The sequence below is a fragment of the Pan troglodytes genome, chromosome 15, assembly GCF_028858775.2.
Source record: "Pan troglodytes isolate AG18354 chromosome 15, NHGRI_mPanTro3-v2.0_pri, whole genome shotgun sequence".
In the NCBI taxonomy this organism is placed as follows: Eukaryota; Metazoa; Chordata; class Mammalia; order Primates; family Hominidae; genus Pan; species Pan troglodytes.
In genome coordinates this window covers 88487553-88496192 of record NC_072413.2, presented here as the reverse complement: position 1 = coordinate 88496192, position 8640 = coordinate 88487553, and the positions used below count along the sequence as shown (strand labels likewise).

The window sequence follows — 8640 nt, the reverse complement described above, 5'->3', positions numbered from 1 at the left end:
GGCCAGGGCAGAGGATGAGGCTGGCAGCCCATTCCTCCCGAAACACTGCTTTGGGGCTGATTCCCTGGCCTTAGCCGACCAAAGCACTCTCATTCAGGCTCAGGAAAGACTCCCCAGTTTAGGGATGGCACTGGAAAGTCCAGGGGGCCTAGAGACCTAGGTACCACTCCTAGCACTCACACATTCCCCAGAGATGCCCTGTAGAGAGAGAACCTGGCCCAGGAAGCCTGGCTTATGCCACACCATAATCCTGCAAGAAAATTCTTCAGAATTTCAGGCTTCAATGTCCTCCTTGCTGCCTCTCCAGTGAAGGCGAGGGGCAGATGGGAGGCCACATATAAGGATAGCAACTCAGCCATGCCAGTCACTTGGCATGGCCTTCATGGCTGGCCACTCGCCAGCTTCTAAAGACCAGAACAAACTGGGGACTGGGAAAGTCCTGCTTCACTTCTGGGGACAGAGAACCTTCCATTCGTGGCTTTAAACATGGCTGAGTCCTCGCCAGGCTGGCTCTGCCTGCGCCTCACTCCCTCCTGGCTTCTGTATCCTGCAGCACAAGCTCCTCCACTCACTGCCTTCAGTGTGATTTTTGTCTTCTGCTCCTTCTACAGATTGCCTCACATTTCTTCCAAATCTCTCGCTCAAATCTCCGGCTCAAATCTCCAAGACAGAGATCCAGCCTGGACCTCTTATTTATTGGTATTGTGATTGGGCAGAACTCCCCCTCCAGGCCATCTCATTGGCTGCTTGCCAGGCTGCTGATTGGCTGCCCTGGGACTGGGGCTTCCCTCTGGTCCAATCAGTTATCACCAGGGAGGTGGCGTCCTCCTCCCTGGTGATACCTAATGTTACTGAACGTTGTTGCTAAGATCATAGATGCAGTTTTTCGTTGTTTAAGCCAGTTATTGTTGCTAATCCTTTGACCTGAACAGCCACCCCCTCACTACTTGGAGTCATGACATAAGCCTCCGGCAAAGAGTCAGTTGCTTCTCTGCTTCCATATGACAGTTAAGTTGGGGTTTCTCTTATTTGCAACCAAAGCCTCATGGCTGACACCCATTTCATAGATTTATGGCAAGATTGAATGAGTTGGGACCTGTTTCAGGCTTAGCCATGACCTCACAGAGCTGAGATGAGGGGATCCAGAATGGTGCCCCAGGAAACCTGGAGGTTCCACTCCCACTCATCAGCTTCCTTCCAACGGCCAGCAAAAAGTGACCGGCGAGGCTTGTGTTTCATCTGTAGTCGTTGGTGGCTGCTCCGCGGTCCCAGGATGCCTATGCTGGAAAGGACCAGAGAAATTAATTCATCCAACTGCCTACTACCATTTGGACCAGGGGGGAACCTCAAGGCACAAACCAGGCTCTGAGAGCCCAGCTCTGGGCCAGGCCTCCCACCTGAAGAGCCAGCTTTCCATCACCCATATGGTAGGGAGGGTAATCGGCAGCCAGAGGCCTCCCCAGCCCCGCAGGGCTTGCTGAAGTCTCTCATCAAGCCAGCCTTACAAATGCCTCCTTGATTTCTCGAGCCTCATCATTGAAGGGATTGCGGCTGTGCCTCCAGGGTATTATTCATGCCTCACTATGTAGGCAGAAAGTCCCAGCTCAGTGCTGGGACAGGGAAGGATGGGAAGACAGGGCCATTCCAGGAGGCAGAGGCCAAGGTGTGGAAGATCACCCGGCCCAGTTCCCCCATCCCTAGCCTCGGATAATGCAGAATCACTCCTTTGTTGTTTTATGGGGGTCTTCCCTGGCATGGATGAAAATAAGCCCCCTTATCACTTTCCCCCACATGGCTCTCCATCTGGGGCCACCGAGGGGGCATGCCTACCTCTCCCCACTGAGCCCCACCTGGTTCTTTTACCCATCCACACTGGCCTCCACCTCCAGAACCCTCGCCACCCTGATGTCTGCCCTTTTTTCCAAAGTTGGGAGAACAAACTACAGCCCAAGGGCCAAATCTGGCCCACCACTTGTTTTCGTAAATAAAGTTTTATTGGAGCATAGCCACACGCATTTGTTTACTGTTGTCTGTGGCTGCTTTTGAGCTACAAAGGCCAAGTGGAACAGTTAAAACAGAACCTGTATGGCCCAAAGTTTAAACGTTTACTACTTGGTCCTGTACAGAACATTTCTGACTTTCGTTCTAAAGCATTAGTGGTCCCCTCCGTGGCACAGGGGACCTCAGGGATGACCATTTAGGATGGAAACCTTCTTTCCCCTCCTTGGACCCCATGTGTGACTGCTCAGTGCAGCCTCAAATGCCATGGGCTTCAGTAGCCATGGCCCAGTACTGGCTTCCCAAGAACCCACGTGGGCAACAGAGATGCCCAGGTCACATTTGCACAGCCTGCTGCTAAGGCCTGTTGCCAAGACAAGCTCCCCCAGCCCTTGAGTTCTGCAGGACTCGCATTCATCTTTGGTTCTGTTTGCCTTTGTCACCTTTGTCCCAATCTCTTGCTTTATGAAGACCATTTTGAATCATGGTCTTCTCATCATGGGTCTCTCATCCACTTGTGCATTAGCCCTCTCTGTTTTGTGTTTTGTATACATTTCAATTTCTTTTCTGTAGGTTCATTCAAGTTGTTGACTTTAAAAGAACCCTGTGGGGCCGGGAGCAGTGGCTCACATCTGTAATCCCAGCACTTTGGGAGGCCAAAGTGGGAGGATCACTTGAGCCTAGGAGTTTGAGACCAGTCTGGGCAACACAGCGAGACCCCGTCTCTACAAAAATATTTGTAAAAATTTGCCAGGTGTGTTGGCCTGTGCCTGTCATCTCAGTTACTTGGGAGGCTGAGGTGGGAGGATCATTTGAGCCCAGGAGGTTGAGGCGGCAGTAAGCCATGATTGTGCCACTGCACTACAGCCTGGGTGACAGAATGAGACCCTGTCTTATGAAATAGTAAAATAAAAGAGTCCTGTGACACATCGCTAGGGACTTCCTTGCTGGGCTGTTATTGATCCATACTAATCAATACTCCTTAAGCGTCATTACTCAGCCTGCTGTGACCCATCTCCACCTGCAGCCTGCAAGCTTCCACTTGGCCATCTTATCAGTCAGGATGCTGTCAGACATTTTGTCTAATATTTGGCTGGGTTTTTATTCCCAAAGACTGCTGTCCCCCTCTTAGAAAACAGAATCACAGAACAGAAGGGACCTTTGGAAATCACCTAACTGATCCTCTTTCCTCACAGATGGGAAAATTGGGTCTCAGCAAAGCAACTGTCCAAGATGACAGCGAACGGGTGGCTTATTTTTTGAATCAGGAGCTGGGTGCTATTTGCATGACCCCATGATGACACAGACTGTGTATTAGGGGAGGCATTCTGCTGTAACAAACAGGCCCACGCAGGTAACATCTCCCTGCAGCAGAAGCACATTTCTTGCTCACACTCACACTAGTCCCAGGGTAGGTATTGAGGGTGGGGGTCAGCTGTCCTTTACATGGTCCTTTGGAGACCCAGGCTTCTTCCCTCCTGTGGCTCAGCCATCCTGTAGGGCCTCATCATGATCTGCCTCTAACAGACAGAAGAAGACAGAAGAGCCCTGGCCCAGTTGGGAAAATCATCCTTCTACTTTGCTGAAATCCCAAGTGGTTCTTTTCTGGATCTCACTGCTCCCCTCCTCCTGCCAGACCTCGGCCTTCCCTGGGCCCCTGTGTCACAAGCTCAGCCCTCTGCCCACTGGGCAGGGTCTGGTCTGGGCTCCGAGCTGGCCAGGTGGGCAAGGCTGCAGTCCAAGTCACCAAGCAGAGGGAGGCTGGGCTCACTGAGCAGCTGGTGCGTGCTCAATTATCATCCAGTCTGCAAGGAGGAGGGGGGGCTGTCCCCCATCCTGTATCAGGAGAGAACAGGAAGCAGCAGCTGGCAAGGTCACAACTGGAGCCTGCCCACATGGAATTCACATCCCTCTCTGAATCTAAATGTGCCTGGTGCCATGGAGAAGGAAGCAGTTCCTACCTCTCAGGAGAATCCATCAGATGAAGGGGTCTGCAAGCAAGGCTCTCTGAGAGGTGGGTGTCTTGGTGACAGCTGCTGTGGTGGCTGGGTGAGATTATGACCCCTGGCCTTCTTAACATTCCATGCCCACCAGCTCCCTTCTCTGCTAGCAGTTTTCTTAGAATCTATGTTGGTGAAGTCTGGGCTCTTGCTTCTGGCATCCAAGGCCTTCCCTTGGGCTCATCCCTATCTCACCTCTCCCTACCATCTTCCCATGACATGTTCTTCCTTGAGTCAGGATAGCACTGGGGTCTTTGGCATCATGCAATTCCTGGTTCTGCTATTTACTAGCAGTATGACCTTGGGGGATCTCTCTGTGACTCAGTCTTCTTATCTGTAAAATGGAGCTCATAATAATTAGTTAGCAGGGATATTGTGTGGATTAAGTGACACGAAGGTATGTATATGAGCCTAGGACAGTGCACATAAATATTCGTCTTCTCCATGCCTTTCCCCTTTCTCATCTGGACTCACAAGGCTTCCTCTTCCTCGCTGCCCAGCCAGCTGTCACTTACATCTCTGCTTCCAATAGTTTTCCAGTTCCTGCTGGAGGCAGAGCTTCTCTGACCAGCTCATTCCCCAGGGATCTCTTTGTCATAGTACTAACTGATGGAGAAGAGCTATATATTTGTAACCTGAATAAAATGCAAGGCTCCACATGGACCAGTCTTTGCATGAATTTGCACTCAAAGACTCATAGTCTGGCAACCAAAAGAAACTTAAAATTACATTTCAATCCTTTTCTGATTCTTGAAAATCAGTGGAATTCTTGACCCTCAGCTGACTTCTCAGAAGGTCCTTTGCCACGCCTACTGCAGCTCTTGCCAGCCCACCCTGCAAACTACCCCCAGCCCCACTCCCACGGTCTGTCTCCCACCCTCTCCCCTCTAGTTCTTCACTGTGTACCTTGCTGGAGCCGGGGGTGGGACATAAACACCATAGATAAGTATGTCTTGTCCTCTTTACCTTCAGAGGCATTTGGGCTTGCCAGGCGTGTCTCCTCTAATTTTAAACTCCTGGGAAAGGGACTCGGGATTTGGGAGATTGACTTTTTTATTTTGAGATGGAGTCTCGCTCTGTCGCCCAGACTGGAGTGCAGTGGCACGATCTCGGCTCACTGCAACCTCCGCCTCCCAAGATCAAGTAATTCTCCTGCCTCAGCCTCCCGAGTAGCTGGGATTACAGGCACCCGCCACCACACATTTTTTTGTATTTTTGGTAGAGACGGAGTTTCACCATGTTAGCCAGGCAGGTCTCGAACTCCTGACCTCAAATGATCCACCTGCCTCAGCCTCCCAAAATGTTGGGATTACAGGCGTGAGCCAGCACACCTGGCCAACTTTTTATTTTACAAAATTTCAAACGGTGGAAAATTTGCAAGAATAGTACAAGGAGCTCTCTTATATCTTGGACCAAAATTTACCAATTGCTTACTTTTTACCCATTTTCTTCATCTCACTCTCTCTCTACCTATATGTATATATACACACATACATATAAAATATATGTATATATAACTATATAATCATATATTTTAATATATACATACATTTTACATTGTACATTGCAGTGTGTGTATTATACGTACATATATATATAATATATCTTTTTTCTGAAATCATTTGCAAGTAATTTGGAGATATAGTGCCTTTTTATCCCTAAATACTTCTGTGGGAATTTCCTGAGAAAAAGAACGTACTATTGTATAACCATAGCCCAGTTATCAAAATCAGGAAATTAAACGTTCCAGCAAAATACTATTATCTATTTCACAATCCATATTAAAATTTAATCAATTGCCCCAATACTGTACTTTATAGCTCTTTTATTTTCCTAGTCCAAGATCTAACCCACATTCCTGAATTGCAGTTAATAGTCACATTTCTTTAGAAAACAATATTTTACGTTTTAATGGGTTTTCTTTCTGAATCCTGACCCCTACCCAGCAGTGCTTAGAACACTATGAACTTAATAGCAAATTAGTAAACACTGATTTGAATCGAGAAAAAATGATTTAAATATAGTAACTGAAGATTCTTGGCCGGGCGCGGTGGCTCACCCCTGTAATCCCAGAACTTTGGGAGGCCGAGGCGGGCGGATCACCTGAGGTCAGGAGTTCAAGACCAGCCTGACCAACATGGAGAAACCCCATCTTGACTAAAAATATAAAATTAGCTGGGCTTGATGGCACACACCTGTAATCCCAGCTATTTGGGAGGCTGAGGTGGGAGAGTTGCTTGAACCTGGGAGGCAAAGGTTTCAGTGAGCTGAGATCGCACCATTGCACTCCAGCCTGAGTAAAAAGAGCGAAACTCCATATCGAAAAAAAAAAAAAAGATTCTCATATCCTATGGCAAGCTGTTGGTTATATACCCAATAGTCATTCTCCTGGGTTGCTGGGCATGGTAGTGGTTGGATGGAGGGATAGGTGGATGCATAAATGGATAGATGGATGGCAGATGGGTAAATAAGGAATAGCTGGATAGAGAGAGGTAGGAATGGGAAGGTGGATGGATGGATGGATGGATGGATCATAGATGGGCAGGTAGAGGAGTGGATTATACGAATGGAGAAATGGAGGAATTTGGTGATTTGTGGATGCATGATGGATGGTTGGGGGGAATGGTTAAATGGGGAGAATCAGTGGGTGGAGATTGTTTATGCCCAATATTCACAGTGATGGACTGAATGAAGTACTCAGACGGGAGTCAGAGGTCCTAGGTTCAGGCTCCAGCTCTGCCTCCTCCTAGCTGGAGCTTCTGGAGAGCTCCTTCCCCAGTGGGGCCTCAGCAGCATTCTCTGTGAAATGAGGTTGCTGGGCTGAGGGGCCTTTTTGACCCTTCTAGTTTGAAACAACTCGTGTCTCAGAAACGTTCAGTGGTTTTCTGAAGGTGGTGGAGCTGGTGACCACAGAGCTCAGATGTGGATCTGGACAATCTGGCTCTAAAGTGCATGTTTTTTAACTATGCTGCTTCCCTGCCACTATAGGGACATAAGAAGAAAGATTCCGAGGCCAGCCAGGGGCTCTTTGTCTCCAGTGCCAAGCCCCACCTCCCCAGCCCACCAAGCCACCGCCTCAGCCAACCCCTCTGAGACCCCTACACCAGGAAGCACCTGGGCTTGTTCCACATTTTGCTGCCTCTCCCAGAGCCCAAGGGATGACGCAAGTGGCATTTTCCACAGGCCCCTCCCTGCTCGCTTTCCTCCCAGCTCAGCCTCTCCATTCCCCTCCTGTCCCCATCCCCAGCGCCCTTTGTCACACCCTCACCCCACACACACAGCAGCTTGCAAGACTTTCTGCCCCCTCCATGCACCACAGGAACCCAGGAAAAGTGCCGCGGCTCCGCAGCTCTGAGACTTGGCTCCTTTCCAGCCACGTGCGAGTGAGGTATCAGCACCTGCCCACACGGACAGGAATTGGGCTTCGCTCCCACGGATACCAAGAATGCAAGATTTTCAAGGTGTCTTAAGACAGGTATCACTTGCCTCCTGGATTCTCCAACGGGAGGCCCAGCAGGTGCTGAAGATGACAGCAAACAGGGGCACCAAAAAATAAATGAGGAAAAAGAAAATATTTTCGAAAGATAGTGATATGTAATGTTGCAAAAGCACTATCAAAGTAATAATCATGAAAAAAATCAGAACTCGGTTGCACTATGGTATTTCCATTATAGTATTGTTTTAGTTTTGTCTGACTTGTGGGGTGGTGATGAGCACCAGAATCTCTCTGGAATGCAGGGCCTTAGGAAGTCTTGATGTGGCCCTGCCTTCCAGGAGTTTGGAGCAGCTTGATAGCTGGGGCCAAGCTCTTGAGCAGGGAGAGCTGAGGCCTAGGCCCACAGTCTGGCATTTCAGAGGTCTGTGGACATGAATGCCACATGGAACCTCAAAGAAGCCCTCCTCCAGCCCTTCTCCAGGGCTGCCTCCTCCAGCCTCAGCTCCCTGCAGCTTGGCCTCCCTAGGCCCACCTGAGGTAAGGAGTGGTCTCCCTCCCCACCAGATCACAACTGTATGAACCCTCAGGGAGGTAACACGCCAAAGGCCTCATAGCTAGTTCCAGACAGAGCCAAGACTTGAACCTAACATGGTAGGAAATAAAGGGCCCATGAAATACAATCCACGTCTTTTGTTCCAGGAGCCTTTACGAAGAGCTGTCCCTGGCAGTGACCCAACATTGTAACTAGGTCGACAGTTCGCTTTGAACTTAAGGTTGGAAAAGATGGTTAATGTATTACTGCTACACCCTTTTGCAGAGATTTTGTACACATCAATTTTTAACCAGAACATGTGCTTAATACATCTGCACACGACATACTCATCCCTCATCCAGCCCACTAACCCCTTCTGAGAACTGGCTCTGGACCAGACACCTCACTGCACTGATGGCCAGAAAGATGGGTAAACAAAGAATTCACAACCCAGTTTGTGATCGAGAAAGGGCTTGCACTAAGTGCTCTGAGAGCACCAAAGACCACATGATGACTTTTACCTGAAGAGGTGGGAGAAAGACTTACCAGGGAGCTGGCATTTTGAGCTGGGTCAAGAGGGATGAGAAAGAGGAAAGTGGGAGGAAGAAGTCACATTTCTTGAGCACAGTATTAATTAGGATAATGTTTGTTGCTACAACAAACAAACCCTGAAA

The 8640-nt window shown here is 49.1% G+C and overlaps 1 long non-coding RNA gene across 1 annotated transcript; it reads right to left on the bottom strand.

Moving 5' to 3' along the window:
* Positions 1 to 1055: 1055 nt before the first annotated feature.
* LOC134808313 (uncharacterized) lies at positions 1056 to 4712 on the bottom strand. The gene is made up of 2 exons (XR_010151005.1): positions 3960 to 4712; positions 1056 to 1282 (listed from the first exon to the last, which is right to left on the bottom strand). It is a non-coding gene; the product is annotated as an uncharacterized LOC134808313 (long non-coding RNA).
* Positions 4713 to 8640: the final 3928 nt, after the last annotated feature.